We start from the raw sequence: 19,385 nt of genomic DNA on the forward strand, positions 1-19,385 counted from the left end.
TCACATCTATGAGAGAGCCAGTTTGGTGACTTTGGTGCCCTGCAATATTGTCTGCAAGGAAGGGAAGCTACCTGTAGACTCCGTAGAGTTAGGTGAGGCTTGTTGCCGGGCAGCAGGCAGACAGGGAGGCTAAGAGCCCTCTAGATGGTCAAATCAGGCCAGCGTTTATTCTGTGGGTCCTGTAAAGGATCATCACGTTTAACAGTAGATGACACAGTGCGAGACCCCCAATGGGCACTCAGTGAGGACTTGCTAATGTGCTTTCATGGGAGTCCTGGCTGTGGGTCAGGTCCTTGGTCCTTCCTAGCAGAAGGAATGGGTAGAAAAGAGGGCAGCATGGGGGGCAGCCAGGCCCCCAGGGTCGCAGACAAGAAAGGGATCGTCTGGGTACACTGGCTCCTGGGCCATAACAAGGTACGTAGTTGGGGGACCGAGCCCCAGTAGAAGCTCAAAGCCGGGGCACTGTGACGTCCCAGGTTCCCAAACAGCCCTTGGACCAGAGAGGTCAAGCTGAGGGAAGGGGGCGGCCAGGGTTCCCGTGGCTCCCTCTCCCCGAGGGGGCGCCCCAGCCGGGCCTTGGAGCTGGCGGAAGCAGAGGGGGCGCCAGGCGGCGGGAAGAAGAGGCCATGGGCGCGCAGGTCGGGGCGCTGCTGCTCGCGCAACTGTTGGTGCGGGTCGAAATCGCGAGGCAGGGTGAGCTGAGGCTGGGGCTGCCGGCGCAGCTAGGGGTGATGGGGGAAGGGTGGGGCGCGTGGAGACCGAGGGGAGCTCACTTTCTCTCCTACCCGCAGCGTTGCGGGATAGGGACCTGTTGCTTCCAGGTAAGGCGTCCAGGGGGCGCGCTTCCCTGCGCAGGGCACCTGAGCCGGAGCGCGAAGGGCGACTCATCTTTTCCTCTCCCCGCCCCAGGTTTCGAGAACTCTTCTATGCTCGCATGTAACGGATGGGGCCGCCCCTGGGTGTGGGGGAGGGGCGGGCGCCTGTGGCCCACGTGGGGCAGGTCCCCAGCGTCCCCTTCTTCCTGGGCGGCAAGACCCCTGGACGCGCGGTTCCCCGGGGCGCCCCTTCCCTTCTCCCACCCGGTGGGTGAGGGTGGACGGGGTGGGCCTGCCTCCCGCAGCTCAGCCTGGTGTCCATCTGTCCATCCCAGGGCCATGTGGCCAACGGACTGTCCCGACACGCATAGTGGGTGGAAAGGACGCAGAGCTTGGGCGCTGGCCGTGGCAGGGCAGCCTGCGCCTATGGGGCTCCCACTACTGCGGAGCAAGCCTGCTCAACCGCCGCTGGGTGCTCTCGGCCGCACACTGCTTCCAAAAGTGAGTCTGGGGGCGGGCGGCCCGCTGACCCCGGGCCCTGGGTCTGCAGCAGGACCTGCGCGCATGCCCCACGTGGACACGGCCCTCGTGTGCTCCTGAGGCCCAGTCCCGGCTGCAGCCCGTTACGCACCCACGCGAGTCCCCCAGGGCGCTCCGGGAGGAAACCCTGTGCAGTTTCTTCCAGAATGTTCTCCCAGAACATTCCCACGCACATTTGTTTGTCTTGTTCTTTTCTTTCTTGCTTCACTTGTCCCCAAATGGCACCACCAACCTCCACTTTCCTCACCCCACCTCCCAGCAGAGGTGACCGCCCCCCCCCCCACCCCGGGGGAGGAATGAGCTGAAGTAAGTGCTGGACACAGAGCCTGGCCTGTGGTGACAGTGGCCCCGGAAGCTGTTTTGAGCCCAGCCTGCTGTGGCGCCCGTGCACCTGCTTGTTCCCTTTTGAGAAGGGCTCTTGGAGGTGACAGGTGGTTGAGTGACTGGCCAGATGAGCTGGCAGGGGAGGCACCCTCCTACCAACCCCCTCAAGTCCCCAGGTGTGGGACTTTGTTTGGGGCTGTCTGGGCTCTCCACGTTTCTACCCTGGCCTCTTTGGTCGAAGGAAGACCTGCTGATGGTGTCTGGGGTGAGCCCCGCAGCAGCCCGGGGGTCTCAGCTCAGGGAGCAGCCCCAGGTGTGCTCAGGTGGCCCACCCTCCCTCTGAGGACCCCTGACGGCTTTCTCCTCCCCTGCCAGCAACAGAGATCCCTATGAATGGTCGGTCCAGTTTGGCGAGCTGTCTGCCACACCACCCATTTGGAGCCTGCGGGCCTACCTCCGTCATTACAGGGTGAAGAGTATTATTATATAACCCAAATCCAGGAAGTATTCACAGGACGACATCTCCCTGCTGAAGCTGTCCTCCTCCGTCACCTTCAATAAGCACATCCAGCCCGTCTGTGTCCTGTCCTCCTCCTTTGAGTTCAAGAACCGGGATGACTGCTGGGTGAGTGGCTGGGGGGACATCCATGAGAAAAAGAGTGAGGTTGGGGACAGACGGGTGGGGAAGGGGAGTGTTATTCACCATGCCCTGTGCCAGCCACACCAGCTGCAGTGGCCCCCACCTTGGTCTGTGTGCCACTGTGCTTTGGCTTTGGCCCGCTGAGCAATCTCTCCTCACCTCCTTTCCACACCCTGCCCCGCTGTAGAGCAGGGCTTTCTGTACCCACACTCAGCTCCCCCTCCCTTCCCGAGACTGTGAGCCAGAAACCAGAGAGGGAGGCCCCCCCACCGGCCCAGGCCACACCCCCAGCCTGCAGGGGTGTGCGAGGTTTTGGGGTGGACTTGTCAGAAAGGCATCAGGCATTGTTTGGTTTTTTTGTTTGTTTTTGGGGGTTTTTTGAAGTATAATTCACAAACCATAAAATTCATCCTTTTAAAGTATACAATTCAGGGACTTCCCTGGTAGTCCAGTGGTTAAGACTCCGGGCTTCCACTGCAGGGGGTGTGGGTTCGATCTCTGGTTGGGGAACTAAGATCCCACACCCTGTGCGGTGCAGCCAAAAAAAAAAAAAAAAAAAGGCATACAATTCAGACGGTTTTTTTTTTTCAGTATATTCACAGAGTGGTTCCAGCATCACCACTGTCTAATTACAGAACATTTTCATCATCTCAAAATGAAATCCCATGCTTATTAGCCATTACTCCTAATTCCCCGTTGTTCTAGGGCCATAGCCCCTGGCAGCCACTAATCTGCTTTCTGTCTCTATGGATTTACCTACTCTGGACGCTTCATATGAATGCAGTTATACACTACGTGCTAGCTGCTCTCACTAAGCATAATATTTTCAATGTTCATTCATGTTTTAGTGTGTGTCAGTACTTCACTCCTTTCTTTTTGAGGTTTAACTCATATAACATTAACCATTTTAAAGTATATAATTCAATGGCATTTAGAACATTCACAGTGCATAACCATCAACTCTATCAAGATCCAAAACATTTTCATCACGCCCAGAGGAAATCCCATAACCATTAAGCAGTCACTCCCAATTACCCCCTCCCTCCAGCCCTTAGCAACCACTAACCAACTTTTTGTCTCTATGGATTTACCTATTCTGGACATTTCATATAAATGGAATCATACACTGTGTCACCTTTCATGTTTGGCTTCTTTCACTTAGCATAATGTTTTCAAGATTCATCCATATTATTGTATGTATCAAAACTTCATTCTCTTTTATGGCTGAATAATATTCCATTGTATGGATGCACAATTTGTTTATCCATTCCTCCACTGATGACATTTTTGTTGTTTCCATCTTTTGGGTATTTGTATTAGTACACAAATTTGTGCTTGAATACCTCTTTTCAATTATTTTGTGAATGTATTTAGGAGTGCAATCCTGGATCACATGGTCATTCTATGTTTAACTTCTTGAGGAGCTGACAAACAGTGTTCCATAGCAGCTGCTCCATTTTACATTCCTATCAACAATAAGGGTTATAATTTCTCTCCATTCTCCTTAATAAAAAACTTGTTATTTTCCAGGTTTTTGTTTGTTTGTTTTGTTTTGTTTTGTTTTGGCCATCCTAGTGGGTGTGAAGTGGTATTTCACTGTGGTTTTGATTTGCATTTCTCTAATGACTAGTGATGTTGAGCAACTTTTCATGTGCTGGTTGGCCATTTGTATATCTTCCTTGGAGTAATGGCTATTTAAGTCCCTTACCCTTTTTTTTTTTTTTTTTTTTTTTTTTTGGTCACACCACGTGGCTTGTGGAATCTTAGTTCTCCAGCCAGGGATTGAACCTGGGCCCTCAGCAGTGAGAGCACAGAGTCCTAACCACTGGACCGCCAGGGAATTCCCAACCCAATTTTATTTATTTGTTTGTTTGTTTTTAAATAAATTTATTTATTTTATTTTTGGCTGCGTTGGGTCTTCGTTGCTGCACGCAGGCTTTTCTCTGGTTGCAGCGAGCTGGGGCTACTCTTCGTTGTGCGCAGGCTTCTCATTGTGGTGGCTTCTCTTGTTGCAGAGCACGGGCTCTAGGTGCGCAGGCGTCAGTAATTGTGGCACATGGGCTCAGTAGTTGTGGCTCGCGGGCTCTAGAGCGCAGGCTCAGTAGTTGTGGCACACGGGCTTAGTTGCTCTGCGGCATGTGGGATCTTCCTGGATCAGGGCTCGAACCCATGTCTCCTGCACTGGCAGGCAGATTCTTAACCACTGCGCCACCAGGGAAGACCACCCCCCCCAACCCATTTTTAAACTGAGTTCTCTTTGTTGTGACGTTGTAATCGTTTTTATATATTCTGGATACTAGACCCTTTTTAGATATATGATTTACAAATATTTTTTCCTATTCTGTGGGGTTTTTTTTTCCTTTTTTCTTCTTCTTTTTTTTTTTTTTAACTGGTTCCTGGATCTCACTCCATGGATTTAATTGGTCTGGGATGTGGCACAGACATTGGGATATTTTAAAGCGTCCCAGGTGATTCTAATACGTAGCTAAGGGTAAGACCAGCTGGCCTAATGGGGCTCATGATGCTTAGAGAGCCAAGTGATGCCAGGAAAGAGGCAATAATCTCCAGGAAAAGGACAAAGAGCTAAAGGTTTGAAAGTTGAAATGAAGACCTAGCCGAAGTTCTGCAGAACAGGTGGGCTTTAGCGTCAGAAAGTTGTGTTTTGAATGCTCTTACTTAACCCTTCAGTTTCTTCGAAAGAGGCATCATAGCTCCTTCCTTCCAGGTTCCATGTTGTCAGTCCCTGGTGTTGATGGGGGAAGAGCACTTCAGATGCAGGGCTGAGCCAAGACTCGTGGATCACATCTCTTTTCACTTTCATGATAGTATCTATTGATGCACAGAATATTTTAATTTTGATGAAGTTCAGATTATTTTTTCTCTGGCGCTTTTGCTTTTGGTGTCATGTCTAAGAAATCATTGCCAAATTCGAGGTCATGAAGATTTACCCTCATGTTTTCTTGAAGAGTTTTATAGTTTTAGCTGTTATATGTATATCTTTGATTCATTTTGAGTTGATCTTTGTTTATGGTGGGAAGTAGTGGGTCCAACTTCATTTTTTGCATTTGGATATCTAGTTGTCCCAGCACCATTTGTTAAAGAGATTCTATTCTCTACTCCACTGAATTATCTTGGCACCCTTGTCAAAAATCAGTTGACCAAAGAAGAATGGGTTTATTTTCTAGACTCACAATTCTATTCCGTTTGTCTGTATGTTTATCCGTTTGCCAGGACCCCATTGTTTGATTCCTGTAGCTTCCAAGTATGTTTTGAAATTGGGACGTGTGTATTCTCCAACTTTGTTTACTTTTTCAAATATTGGTTTTGTTATTTGGGGTCTCTTGATAGTCCCTCTAAGTGTTAGGATGAGCTTGTCAATTTCCACTAAAAAGGCCATTGGAATTTGGATAGGGATTGCATTGAATCTGTGGATTGCTTTGGGGGAGTATTGTCATCTAAATAATATTAAGTCTCCAGTCCATAAACAGAAGATACGTTTCCATTTATTTATGTCTTCTTCAATTTCTTTCGGCAGTGTTTTGTAGTTTTTTGTGTACAGGTCCTCAATTAAATCTAACTATTTTATTCTTTTTGATGCTATTGTAAAATGAAATTTCTTTTCTAATATCCTTTTGAAATTGTTCATTGGTAGTGTATAGAAATATAATTGACTTTTGTGTCTTGATTTTAGATCCTGCAAATTTGCTGAATTCATTTATTAATTCTAGTCCTTCTTTGTGTACTCTTCATTATTTTCTATATATAAGATCATGTCATCTGTGAATAGACATAGTTTTACTTCTTCCTTTCCAACTTGGATGTGTTTTATTTCCTTTTCTTGCCTAATTGCTCTGACTAGAACTTCCAGTAAAGTGTTAGATAGAAGTGGCAAAAAACTGGCATCATTGTCTTTTTCCTGGTCTTAGGGGGAAAGCTTTCAGTCTTTCACAATTCTGTAGCTGTGGGTTTTTCACATATGATCTCTATCATGTTAAGGAAGTTCTCGCTATCCTTAGTTTACTGAGTGTTTTTATAATGAAAGTGTTGGATTTTCCTGCATCAATTAGGATAACCATGTGGGGTTTTTTTTTTCCTTCATTCTATTACTGTAGTCTGTAGTATGTTATATTGATTGATTTTCATATGTTGAACCCACCTTGCACTCTGGATAAATCTCGCTCGGTCGTGGTGTAGAATTCTTTTAATATGCTGCTGGATTCAGTTTGCTGGTATTTTGTTGAGGATTTTTGCATATACGTTGGTCTGTAGTTTCTTTTTGTGTGTGATAACTTGCTTGGGCTTTGGTGTCACAGTAATGCCAGTCTCATGGAATGAGTTAGGAAGTGTTCCTTCCTCTTCTGTTTTTTGGAAGAAGGATTGATGTTAATTTCTTCTTATGTTTGATAGAAGTCACCATTTAAGCCATCTGGCCCAAGGCTTTTCTTCATTGGGAGGTTTCTGACTAGTGACTAAATCTTTTTACTTGTTATGTGTCTGTTCAGATTTTCTATTTCTTCTTGAGTCTGTTTTAGTATTTTGTGTGTTCCTAGGAATTTGTCCATTTCCTCTAGGTTATCTAATTTGTTGGAATACAATTGTTCATAGTATTCACTTATAGTCCTTAATTTTTCTTGAAGGTCAGTAATAATGTCCCCACTTTCATTGTCAATTTTGTTGATCTTTCAAAGAACCAACTTTTGGTTTTGTTGATTTTCGCTATTGTTTTTCTGTTCCCTAGTTTGATTTTTTTCCCATTCCTCTCTTTATTATTTCCTTCCTTCTTCTACCATTGGGTTTAATTTGCTCTTTTTTTTCTAGTTCCTTAAGTTAGATTGTTGATTTGAGATTTTTCTCCTTTATTAACATAGGCATTTCCAGCTATAAATTTCCTTGTGAGAATTGCTTTTGCTGCATCCCATAAGTTTTGGTATGTTGTGTTTTTATTTCCATTCATCTCAAAGTACTTTCTAATTTTCCTTGTGATTTCTTCTTTGACCCATTGGTTAGGAGTATGTTGTTTAATTTCCACATATTTGTGAATTTTTCAGTTTTCCTTCTGTTATTGATTTCTAGCCTCAATCCACTGTTTTCTATGATGTCAATCTTTTCTAATTTATTGCAACTTATTTTGTGGCCTGACATGTCATCTATCTTGGAGAATGTTTTGCATCCACTTGGAAGGAAGGTGTATTCTGCTCTTGTTTGGGTGGATTGTTCTGTATATGTCTTTTAGGTCTAGCTGCTTTATAATGCTGTTCAAGTCCTCTGTTATCTTACTGATCTTCTCTCTGGTTGTTCTATCCATTAATAAAAGTGGGGCATTGAAGTCTCCAACTGTTCTTGTAGAACTGTCTATTTCTCCCACCAGTTACAGCAATTTTGCTTCATGTATTTTGGAGCTCAGTTGTTAGATGTGTAGATATTTATAATTATTATATCTTGAGGACTTGCCACTTTTATCAATATGTAATGTCCTTCTTTGACTCTTTTTTAAAATATTTATTTATTTATTTATTATTTATTTATTTTGGCTGAGCTGGGTCTTAGTTGCGGCATGCAGGATCTTCATTGTGGCATGCGGGATACTTAGTTGCGGCATGTGGGATTTCTTAGTTGCAGCATGCAGACTTCTTAGTTGCGACACGCAGACTCTTAGTTGCAGCATGCATGTGAGATCTAGTTCCCTGACCAGGGATCAAACCCAGGCCCCCTGCATTGGGAGCACAGAGTTTTACCTGCTGGACCACCAGGGAAGTCCCCCTTCTTTGACTCTTGTAACATGTTTTGACTGAAAATCCATTTTGTCTGACATTAGTATAGCAACCTCAGCTCTTTTTGGTTACTATTTTCATGGAATCTCTTTTTCCAACCTTTCACTTTAAACCTATATTTACCTTTGGATCTAAAATTGTTGTCGGGCTTCCCTGGTGGGGCAGTGGTTAAGAATCTGCCCGCCAATGCACGGGACACGGGTTCGAGCCCTGGTCTGGGAAGATCCCACATGCCACAGAGCAACTAAGCCCATGCGCCATAACTACTGAGCCTGCACTCTAGAGCCCATGGGCCACAACTGCTGAGCCCACGTGCCACAACTACTGAAGACCGCGTACCTAGAGCCTGTGCTCCACAGCAAGAGAAACCACCGCAATGAGAAGCCTGTGCACCGCAACAGAGTGGCCCCTGCTCGCCACAACTAGGGAAAGTTCACATGCAACAATGAAGACCCAATGCACCAAAAATAATAAATAAATAAATTTTTAAAAATAAAAAAATTTAAAAATAATAAAATTATTGTCTTGTAGACAGGATATAGTTGGATCTCTGTTTTTGATGCAGCCAAAAATAATAAATAAATTTTTAAAAATAAAAAAATTTAAGAATAATAAAATTATCGCCTTGTAGACAGGATATAGTTAGATCTCTGTTTTTAATCCATTCTGCCAATCTCTGCCTTTTAATTGGAGTGTTTAATACAGTTACATTAAAATTAATTACTGATAGGGAAGGATTTACTTCTACCATTATTCAACTTGTTTTCTATATTTTGTCAGATGTAGAAGATATAGATATCTTATATCTATATCATATCTATATCTATACCTATGTCTTATATCTTTTTTGTTCCTTATTTCCTCCTTTTTGTGTTTAATTGATTTTTATTAGTGTACTGTATTGATTTCCTTCTCACTTCCTGTTCTGTATATTTTTTAGTTATTTTCTCAGCAGTTTCCCTGGAGATTACAGTTAATAACTTAAACTTATAACAGTCTATTTTGAATTAATATCAACTTAGGTTCAATAGCATACAAAAGTTCTGTTCCTATACAACTCTATTCTTCTCAAGTTGTTATTGCCACAATTTACATCTTTATATATTGTGTAACCAATCTCTGTGTAACAGAGATTTACAATTATTGTCTTTTAAATTGCATTTGTCTTTTAAATTGTATAGCAAAAAAGGTATGAACCAAAACTATAATAATACTGGCTTGTATGTTTACCTGTGTAGTTACCTTTACCAGTGTTCTCTATTTCTTCCTATGGGTTTAAGTTACTGGCTACTGCCCTTTCATTTCATCCTGAAGGGCTCTCTTTTCCATTCCTTGTAGGGCAGGCCTACTAATGATGAACACTCTCAGCATTTGCTTATCTGGGAATATCTTAATCTCGCCTTCATTTTTTTTTGAAGGATAGTTTTGCCTGATATAGAATTCTTGGTTGACTGTTTTAGTCTCTTAGCACTTTACATATGTCATTGCACTGCCTTTTGGCCTCCAGGGTGTCTGAAAAGAATGTGGCTGTCAATCTTGTTGAAGATCCCTTATACTTGATGTGTAGCTTCTCTCTCGCTGTTTACAAGATTCTCCCTTTGTCTTTGCATTTTGATATTTTGATGAAAATGTATCTCATTGTGGATCTCCTTGTGTTTATCCTACTTGGAATTTGTTCACCTTCTTGAATTTGTAGATTCATATCTTTCATCAAATTTGGGAAAACTTCAGGCTGGATCCTGCAGCTATACTAATTATAAACAAGCTCAACTGCAGCAGCCCCTCCCCCTGTGTATGCTTCAGCCATGGTCTCTCCCCACTGGCTCAGGCAGGGACTGTCATCTGCAGGCTACAGAGAGGGAAACCAAGTCTCAGGGAGGAGCTGTGACAGCCTGTCCATCCATTGGGTCCCTCTGTGATATTGTTCATCACCCACCACATTGCTGGGTGCTGGACTAGAGCAGAGGAATCAAGGGCAATGTCCCAGGTACTGTGGGTACTCCAGGAAGTCCACTCCCCTTCATACCGCCTTTCCCCAGATGGCAGAGGAGAGGCTAAGGTTGTTGTCTTTCTCTCTCCCACCCTCAACCCCTGACAGATCTGCCACCTCCCTACAATCTTCAGGAAGTGCAAGTCTCCATCATAAACAAATCCAGGTGTTCCTACCTGTTCCATCAGCCTGATTACCGCAGTCACAGCAGTAATAATATGATTTGTGCTGGCTCTGAGGATGGCAACACTGACACCTGCAAAGTGAGTACCCCTGCCCCAATGAGGGCCATACTGAAACTGGGTACCACCCCTCCCAATCTTGGGCCTGAGAGCAACCACCTTGACCCCTACCAATCCACCCTTAGAGTTTATTCATGAGAAAATCATTGTAGACCTCATTTATCCAGCCTATAAAACAAGCTTCCCGTTTTACATTAATTGTACCTCCTTTGATCCTTATGTGAAATTGAGTGGATAGACTATTGCCCCCCTTTGCAGATGCAGAAACTGAAGTTTGTTTGCTTCCGGGGGAGGAGTGGGATTTGCACCCAGTCTGCCCAGCTCCACAGCCCCTCCTGCTCTACCAGCCTCTCCACTGGCCCCTCCTGCCCCACCCCAGGTCTTGCTCACCCACACTGCTTCCCAGGGTGACCCAGGTGGACCCTTGGTCTGTGAAAAGAATGAGCTGTGGATTCAGATTGGAATCGTGAGCTGGGGAGTGGGCTGTGGTAGGCGCAACCGGGCCGGCAGCTACACCAATGTCAGTAGTTACTTCAACTGGATCCAGATGCTGGTGGGCCGCAGCACACCCAGGCCAGACCCCTCTCAGTTGCTGCTGCCCCTCTCTCTGCTCTGGGCTCCCTGACTCCTGCAGCTGGCCTGTGCACACCTAAGCCCATGAGGGTGCAGTAGTTACTGCAGCTCCAGGCACATTCGCCAGGGGCTGGGGGCACCCCAGTGGCAGGACTGCCTGCTGGACCAGGCCCAGTCCCCTTCTGTCCCCTTTGCTAATAAATGTGTGCATGTTCACGTTGATGCCTTGCACCACGTTCTGTGGCCCTGGGTGGATTCCTGGACACCCTCACAGTTACCCGCGTCCCATCCACCCTAAGACCACTCCTTCACTCCTAAACCATCATCACCCATCTGTGCTATACAGGTTTTGGTTGCAAACAACAGAACCCTCTCAGGTTAGTTCAATCAGAAAGATAATTTACAGGGATTTCCCTGGTGGTCCGGTGGTTAAGACTCTGTGCTCCCAATGTAGGGGCCCGGGTTCAATCCCTGGTCAGGGAACTAGAACACTCATGCTGCAACTAAAGATATCCTACAACAAAGATCCCGTGTGCTGCAACTAAGACCCGGCGCAGCCAAATAAATATTTTAAAAAAAGAAAGATAATTTACAGGAGGACATAAATAGCAACAGGGTCCCTGGGGGCTAGGAAGGCTGGAGTGGGGTGCAGTGGAGGAAACGCCCCCAAACACCCCCAGCGCTCATGCCGTGTTCCCCACCACACAGACGCCAGACGCTCCTGGTCTCACCATGGTCCCCCAAAGGCTGACCCAGGACCAGGACGAGGGTGCGGGTAATTTATTTGGGAGGCGATACCAAGAAGCCCCAGTGAAGAGTGGGGAAACTGAGGCAGGAGGGGTGAGAGCCAGTGACGTTTGCCCAGATGAGGAGGTTACCCTTGTGGGCAGCTGAGGTGCTGTCTGGCCGGGATCCCCTGAGAAATCACGGGGACACACCTCAGCATCGCCCGTGGGGGACGAGGACCTGGCATGGCCCCTTCTCTACTGACTCCCCGTGGTTGAGGCTTGTCCTGGGGGCGTGGGGGCTCCAAGCTCCATAGGTGGCCTGGGTGGAGGGGCAGCATCAAGCGTGTCCCCCCCTCCCCCATGCTGGGGTCCCAGAACCCAGCCTCAGCATGGCCAAGGGACCAGGCCAGCGGGGCCGACTTGGGCTGCTTGGAACTGCTCGGGCAGATCTGCGTTTTCATGAGATACAGAGGTGCTATGAGAGCAGAAGGTATGAGAAGCTCTGGTCGATTGAGAGGTGGTCTCTGTGAAGAGGCAGGTGGAGGAGTCTTGGGAGGGTGCCCTCCTCGCCTCTGCCCACCCAGACAGCCACACAGGCTGTAGGACACCACGCTCAGGCTTCATGCCCCTCGGCAGCCCTGCGAGGCTGGAGCTTCTCTTCCCCCTCCTCACAATGAGGAAACTGAGGCCCAGCAAGGTGACAGAACCACTCAAGTCACTCAGCTCACAAGGGCCTGTGTCCACCTCTCACTGCATGGCCTGACTCAGAGGGGCCAGCAGGTACCAGACGGGTGGGGTCTCCCAGGTCTCCTGTAAGACTCACCTGCATTGAGATTTCCACTTCCCCCATCTGCCCTCCCCAACAGCCAAAACCTGAGGGTGCCGCCACTCACCTCCCCCAAAGGCCCTCTGAGTTGACCCCAAGCAGAACACTCACTGCCCTGGTGTCCCATGTGTTACTGGAGGACAGTGTGATTTAATGCCTATTAAGCGCTTGGCCCCAGACCGGCTACACTGCGACACTGCCCTGCAGGCCTGCCTGGACATTGCCCCTCCTCCAGCGCAGGCAGAGTAGCCTCTGGTGCCCCAGTGCCCGTGTGACAGACTCATCCACAGAAATACCTTCAAGCCCGCCCAGGAGCACGTCCACCCATAGGGTCCTGTTCAGGGCCACCTACCCAGAGGCTCAAGAGGACTCCAGCCAGGTGCCACGGCATGCCCCTCCCCCTGGCCTGGCTCACCCCACACCTTTGTCCCTCCTCAGGCTGCTTTGGATGACCCCTGGTTGTTGGGTCAGCATGGTTTGGGGTCTGGCTGTGGCCGTCCCAAAGGGCCCAGCTTCTGCTGGGACATCAGTGAGCACACCACCTGGATCCTGGAAAGGCCACCCCCTCCTACCTCCTCCTGCTGCCAGGTATACAGGGTGCCCCTGGGGTCTGGCCAAAGGCAGGGCTGGGCACTCGTCAGAGATGAGTCCTGTGCTGAAGATGGTGGGCTGGGCACCGCCATACTGAAACACACTGGCAGGGCAGCCAGCTCAGGGCGCACCTCCCCTCCACCTTTGTTGAACTGTTATTTTGTTTTCATCCTTGGCATTTAAAGACTTTGGCTGTAAGCAAAAGAATCCCCTAGTACCAGCATGAGTGAAGGAGAGTTGCTTTAGAAGGATAAAGGACAGCCCACCAAGGGCAAGGATGACTGGAATGAGGCGCTCCAGCTCCACAGGACACTCTTTCTCAGCCTGGAAGGTTGCAGCTCTCAGGCCAGCTGAGAGTCCTCGCCAGTGGCTGCAGCTACGGCTGCCCTCTGCCTGAGCCCCAAGGGGTCCTCTCTCCCTCCTCCAGGGTAAAAATCCCAGGGAAGAATTCTGATTGGCTGGTCTGGGGTCATGTGTCACTTCTTGATCAATCACTGTGACCTGGAGGACATGGTGGGATGATGGCCCCCATTTGGGTCATTTGCCCTCCCCTGGGAGTGGGGACAGGTCCGGCACCAGAAAAAGGTGGGGATGACTCAGCTGTGGCCCTGAGAAGGATGGTTGTGAGGAGGGCAAGTAGATGACATTTGCCGAGGGGCCATTTCTTCAGTGTGACTCAAGGGTGGGACTGAAGGGCGTGTGGGCCCAGCAGGGGTCTGTGCCTCAGTTTCTCAATCTGAGACAGGGGCTGGGTTGGGGTGAGCCCCTGGAAAGAGGTTCCTTTCCTACTCCTCTCAGGTTTGATTGTCCAATATTCGATCAGTTCCAGGTCCTCCCACCATAAGCCAGTTTCTCAGTGGGAACTTGTTTCCTGGTCCCTGCACCCAGGTGTCTGTCCTCCAGGCTTCCCGCCTCACCTAAATTGCAACAGGCAGACACCCAGCTCCTTCCATCCCACCTTCCAGTGAAATCCCCTCTCAAGGTCTGGCCCATATCCCCAGAGATAGCTGTGTGTTCCCAGGGTCCCTGGTCACTCTTGCTCCCACCTGCCTCTCCAGCTGCCCCAACTCTGCACCAAGGGGAGCACTGCCCACCTGGCTCCATTCCTGCCAAGTCCTCTAATGGCAGCTGAATCGGGGGTAACGAAAGGTCAGGAGCCTTGGGGAAGGTGCTTCTTTTATTCTTGTGGCACTTCTATAGCATTTACATCAGCCAGGCACTATTCCAAGCTCTGCGTGGGCTAACCCAGTTAATCTTCACAACCACCTGGGAGGAGGGTTTTACAGAAGAGGAAACTCTCCCAAGGTCTCAGGGCTGGAGGGAGGGTGTTCCACAAGCCGACTCCAGAGTCCTCAAGCGTGGACTTGAGCCTGCTCCTAGAGCGTGGACAGCAGGGGTCAGGCCTGAGGCTGCCCTCCCTCACTTCGAGTGTAGGGGCTGGGGCTGGGGCTGGTTCGCCTCTAGGTCCCCTCGTTCATATCCTTCACCCTCACTCCCGGCATGATGCCCTGCTGGCCCCTTTCACTCCCAAATACTCAGTGCCCACTCTGTGCTGGGCACTGTTCAGGCCATGGGAGACTGGTATGCACTGAATGTCTGTGTCCTCTCCAAAATTTATATGTTGAAGCCTTAACCCCCAATGTGACTGTTTGTGGAAGTAATTAAGGTTAAATGAAGTCATAAGGGTGGGCTCTGATCTGACAGGATTAATGTCCTTCTAAAAACACACCAGCACCACCCCCCCATGCCCAGCAGACATAAAGAGGAGGCCGTGTGATCACACAGTGACATGCCAGCCACCTACAAGCCAAGAGAAGAGGCCTCAGAGGGAAACCCATCTTGCCAGTTCCTTGTTCTTGGACTTCCAGCCTCCAGAATGGTGAGAAATAAGCTGTGTTTAAGCCCCCCAGTCTGTGGTGCTCTGTTCTGGCAGCCTGAGCTAAGACAGGGACAGAGACCCAGACCCTGCCTCATGGAGGGAGGACAAACAAATCAAACCTCCTCTATCACACATCAACTCCCACTGTGACGTGGCAGAGGAGGAGGTGTGCTGGGCAGGAAGGCCCCCACGAGGAGGAACCAAGTGGAGGGCTGCTGGATGACTTGGTAGAAGGAGGTTCCAGAGCCTTCTGGGAGGTGGGCACAGTCCAGGCCCAGCCCGCCAACTGAGCCCTGTCCCCAGCATCTCCCAGCCTCACCCGAGACCGGCAGCCTTGCTGTCCTGGCCGCCCCAAATTGAAGAGGAGACTGTTTCCCAAGGTCAAGTCTGCTCCTGCCTCTAGGGTTAAGCGAGGAGAGCTGCCAGGTTTAAACAAGATATTCATAAGACATTCATTCCCCTCCCCGCAAAAAAAACTGTGCAGAGCTGGGGCTGGGAGGGGCTATGCAAGGCCTGGAGCCTGGGCTCTGTATGAGGCTGTCCCGGCCAGGATTTCTGGACAGAACGATGCCGCTCAGAAGCCCCAGTGACCGAGCACTGCAAGGAGCCAGGAGGCAGGATCCGGTTCAGAGGTGAGCGGCCGAGGATCCTCTGGAGCTTCGTGGCCCGACCGAAACAACCCCCACCCCGTTCATCCCCACCCCACATCGCCCCCCCCTTACCTGGCTGGGCACAGGCTCCCGCCCCCAGTTCTGTGCACCTTGGCCCAAGCCAGGTTTCCTTTGAGAAACCCAGGTGTCCCTTTCCTGCCACCTCAAAAGCACTGTTCAAAGCATCTTTGTTCAAGGATGGGCTGATGAAGCCACAGCCCCGCCCTGACCTCCTTAATTACCTCCTGGCCAGGCCCCCACCCCCTCCTGGGTCTTTAAGCCCCCAGGTCATCCCCCGGCCCAGTTAGCAAGGAGGACACCAGCTGCAAGAGTGAGAACAGAATCCAGGGGCTGCGGGGTCTAGGGGTGGGGGGCACGCAGGAGCAGCTGTCAGGAAGTGGAAATACAAGATGGGGGAGGGGCTGGGCTCCAGGGCTTGTATTGAGACCTAAGGTGGCCAAATCTCACAGCGGGTGGGGCGCAGGGGTGGTCTCTGGGGCCTGGGCATAGGGCATAGAGCCTGGGCCACAGGGCTAGGTCTGGGACCAACCAGGGTCTAAAGGAAGACAAAAGGGCCTCTGGGGGCCCTAGATCCTCCTCCTCTCTCTGCAGGCTCCAACCAGAGGGCACCCTCATTCCTAATCTCTGACCTCCCTCCCCTCACCCTGTTATCTGACACCAAACCCATAATCCAGTCCCTTCCCTGCTTCCTCCTCCGGTGTGCCAACCCCCCCCAACCTTAGCCCTGTGTCTCCCTGCCCCCATCCTCCGCCCAGTTCCCCGCTCCTCTGCTCGCCCTTGAGTTCCCCTTGTCCTCTCACAGCCTGCGGGCAGCCTCACGTGTCAAGTCTCATCGTGGGGGGCCGGGACACCCAGGACGGAAGCGGCCGAGGCAGGCGAGCATCCAGCACCGCGGGGCACATGTGTGTGTGGGCTCTCTCATGCCCCCCAGTGGGTGCTGACGGCAGCACACCGCTTCCTGAGGTGAGCAGGCAGCCCAGGCTTGGACAAGGGGCATTCCCCTACTCTGAGGGCTCAACGTCGAGGGGGGCAGGGGCGGGTGGAGCAAGACCCACGGAAGGGGGGGCGCCACTTGGCGGAAGCGTGGTCCCCAGGCTCTGAGTGAGAGGGTGGCAGGGACGGGGGCCCTACTGGGGGTGGAGGAGGAGCTGCTTTAACTAGACCCACCGCTGTCATGCAGGAGGGCGCTGCCATCTGAGTACCGCGTGCGCCTCGGGGCACTGCACCTGGGTCCCGCCTTGCCCCATGTTCTCTTGGTGCCCGTGCGGAGGGTGCTGCTGCCTCCGGACTACTCAGAGGACGGGGCCGGAGGAGACCTGGCGTTGCTTCAGCTTCGCCGCCCAGTGCCCTTGAGCACATGAGTCCAGCCCATCTGCCTGCCTGAGCCTGGGGCTTGCCCACCACCAGGCACACCGTGCTGGGTCACTGGCTAGGGCAGCCTCCACTCAGGAGGTGAGGCAGAGGGCGGGGCACTGGGGCATTGGGGGAGGGACAGGCGCTCTCTCTCCACCTCTCTCTGACCAGGAATCCCAGCCCCTCACTGCCCCAATCCAGGACCCAGCGTGACCTCCAGGGACCCAAACATCCTCACAGTTTTTCCACCTCACTGTCTCCCAGCTCTTAGAAGTCCCCCTTCTTCTCCAATGCCACTCCCAGAGTGGCGACCTCTGCAGGGAGTAAGGGTGCCACTGCTGGATACTCGCACCTGTGACCTCCTCTACCACATGGGCACCAACGTGCCTCGTGCCGAGCACATAGTGCTGCCGGGGAACCTGTGCACCGGCTATGTCGAGGGCCAGAAGGATGCCTGCCAGGTGCGAGAAGCTGCCTAGAAACTCTGGAGTCCATTCTCCTATGGCCAGCACCTTACCTCCTTAGAACCCAGGACCCAGGAGGTACCACCTCCAGGGCTCAGTGTCCTGGACCCCAACCCAGAGGCACCACCTGGGGGACTGTAGCCCTGGGACCCAAAGTCCCTGGAGGGCTGGGACCTAAGCTCTTCTTTCTCCTGCAGGGTGACTCTGGAGGACCCCTGACCTGCATGAAATCTGGGCGCTGGGTCCTAGTGGGTGTGGTGAGCTGGGGCAAGGGCTGTGCCCTGCCCAACCGTCCAGGTGTCTGTACCAATGTGGCCACTTACAGCCCTTGGATTCAGGCTCGCCTCAGCCTCTGATGCAGTGACACTGACCTGAAGCCAGACTCTGGGGTCCCTCAGCTGCCTGGTCTGTGTGGGGATCTACACATCCCCCAACCCTGCCCCTTCTGACTTAGGGCTTAGAGGCCTAATAAATTTAAGGGGCCATCCACCCATCCATTCATCTGTCTATCCCCTGCCTCCTCCTTGGGGCTCAACCAAACCCAAGCTGCCAACCCTCCTCCAGGAGCCTCCCGAGTGTCCGGGGGTCTCACACTCCCTCCCTTCCCTTCCTGCTCATATTTAACCCCCTGAGCTCCAGTCAGAGCACCCAAAGACAGGCAAGTGAGTCAGTGCTAGGTCTGGTCTGTGTGCCCTTCTTTTCTGGAAGAAGTCAGAGAAACTCAAATATGAGAGGGATTCAACACCAAGGAAATGATTGTCCATTGCTAGCTTTGAAGATGGAGGGGCCACGTGGCAAGGAGCTGAAGAAAGCCCCTGGCTGACAGCCAGCAGGGAAAGGGACACCTCAGCACTACAACTGCAAAGAACCGGATTTGGCCAATAACCTGAACCAGCTTGGAAGCCAACTCTTCTCCCAGCCTCCAGATGAGAGCCCTGACAGGCCAAGCCCTTGATTTCAGCCCGGTGAGATCCTAAGCAGAGAACCCAGTTTAGCCCACCCGCAGAGTTGTGATTTAATAAATTAGTGCTTAAGCTGCTATGTTTGTAGTCATCTGCTACACAGCAATAGAAAACTCATATAGATTTTGCCCCACTGCAGTGAAAGTGCCCCAGGAGGCAGGTGGCCAGCCACCAGGCCTGGCCTTCCCATGAATTCTAAGGTCTTAGGAGTTTGGGGCACCTGACATCATGCCCTCTGCCAAGAGGAGACAGGAGCCCCCAGATAGGCCTGGCCATAACTTCTGCTATCCTTGTTTTTTCTGCCACTGCCCCCATCCATGCCCTGGATGAGTCTGAGGCTGTGTCCTAGCCTTGGCCAGGCCCCCAGGCCCAGGACCGCCCCCTTCCCCCACCTGCATCTGGAGACCGGCCTAGGCCCTTTCAGCTCCCTGACCACCCTCATGTGCTGCAACCTGGTGTCCTATGCCCTCCCTGCCGTCTCCTCATCCCCAGGCCAAGGATCATCCATCCCTATAGACAGAGCTCAGTTTCTAGAACAGCAGAAAGAACAAGAACCGGAACAAAACCTGGAAACTCCGAAGCCCCCCTTTGGAGTTGACGGGGCAGTGGGGAAAGGGGGGACAGGGGAGGCTATCACTGAAGGGGCAGCCTGGCTGGTTAGGACCAAGTGCAGCTGCCGCCACGCAGGCCTGAGCCTCGTCTTCCTCCCTTCTTTCCTCCCAGGGGAAAAAGTGGCTGCAGCACGTGGTCGCTGCTGGGCCAGGCCAGGCTGGGAGGGTGGGGCTGTGGACTGGGCAGTGAGGGAGATCCAGGCTGCTGTCTCCCCTAGGCTGAGGGCCGTCTACTGGCTGCCCCTGGTGGGGTCACTGGGGACCAGGGTACCCAGAACAGGGCATGGCTGTGGCAGGCCAGACAAAAGGCTGTGGGCACATCTGCGGTGGGACCCTAGCCGCCCCTGCTGGGTGATGCTGACCGTCCTCCCATCCCGCCCTCAGCCGGGGGCCAGCTCAGAGAAC

The 19,385-nt window shown here is 51.1% G+C and overlaps 1 pseudogene; it reads left to right on the forward strand.

The window, feature by feature from the left end:
* Positions 1-336: 336 nt before the first annotated feature.
* On the forward strand, positions 337-17,763 carry LOC137750400 (transmembrane protease serine 9-like; annotated as a pseudogene).
* The last annotated feature ends 1,622 nt before the right edge of the window (positions 17,764-19,385 follow it).

The sequence above is a fragment of the Eschrichtius robustus genome, chromosome 16, assembly GCF_028021215.1.
Source record: "Eschrichtius robustus isolate mEscRob2 chromosome 16, mEscRob2.pri, whole genome shotgun sequence".
NCBI lineage: Eukaryota > Metazoa > Chordata > Mammalia > Artiodactyla > Eschrichtiidae > Eschrichtius > Eschrichtius robustus.